This window comes from Pogona vitticeps, chromosome 6, assembly GCF_051106095.1.
Source record: "Pogona vitticeps strain Pit_001003342236 chromosome 6, PviZW2.1, whole genome shotgun sequence".
NCBI classification, from domain to species: Eukaryota; Metazoa; Chordata; class Lepidosauria; order Squamata; family Agamidae; genus Pogona; species Pogona vitticeps.
In genome coordinates this window covers 49,884,741-49,885,904 of record NC_135788.1, presented here as the reverse complement: position 1 = coordinate 49,885,904, position 1,164 = coordinate 49,884,741, and positions in this window count along the sequence as shown.

The window sequence follows — 1,164 nt, the reverse complement described above, 5'->3', positions numbered from 1 at the left end:
CGCCCTTGGTAAGCAAGGGGAGCGCGCGAAAACGTTGCGGAAGCCCTGAAATGGCTGCGCGCAACCATTTCGGGGCTTCCGGCAGCATTTTCGCGCGCTCCCCTTGCTTACCAAGGGCGCGAAAACGCTGCACCCCAGGCCCTTTCGGCTGTTCCGGCGGCCATTTTGGACCCGCTGGACAGCTGATGGCAGCCATTTTGGCGCCCTCGTTGTGCGAGGGGAGGGCGCGAAAATGGCTGCCGGCCCCTGGGAAACATCGCACAACGGTAAGTATTTTATGGCATTGGAACGCATTAAACGCTGTTTAATGTGTTCCAATGCCTTTTTCTGTTCCATAGTGCGATGTTTCCCACAGCGAAGGTTAATCCGGAACGGATTAACCTCGCTGTGCGGGGCACCACTGTATTACTGAAAATGGTTATTAGATCCTCGCTTCATGCTTAGGAAAGCCTCAGAGTCTATTCCACCAGACCATACCACTCTCCAGAAGCCACACCTCATGAGCCTAGAGAATGAAAGAACAGCCACTTTGTGAAAACCAGCTATATGGGTCATACCTTATTCTATATGAGTTATTCTGAACCTGAAATTCCCAGATGTTCTTGGATTAAAACTCCCAGAAACTGTCACCATTAGCTGTGCGGTCCAGGATTTCTGGGAGTTTTAGTCCAAGAACATATGGGGACCCAAGGTTGGAGACCAGTGCTCTAGGGCAACCCCCCAAAATATTGGGGAGGATTGAAGGGTCATGGAGGTACAAAAATGGCCTTGGGAGTAACATAGTCCTTGGTTTGCATGTTTTTCTAGTGCAAATATACAAATAATTGCAATGAGTATTTCACTGGCCATCACCACTACCTGTTGTTGGTTATGAATAAGCAACACAACTAAGTACCAGAGATAAGGAATATTTGAAAGTCACTTTCACTTTTAGGGAGTCACGTTAGGCTAAGCCTCAAGACAATATTGTTTTAAGACTCATTTTCCCCCATTTTTACTCTCATTTGATGTCCACCTGTTCTATGGAGAACTTTAAAAATTCCACATTTGCCAGATGCTCTTGCTATTCCCAACAGAGTTGCCAGTTTAAAGAGCAGCATGTGTGGGCTCCCTGAAGGATTTTCCAGTCCAGTCCATTTTCAAAAGTGGACATTATTCTAAGTA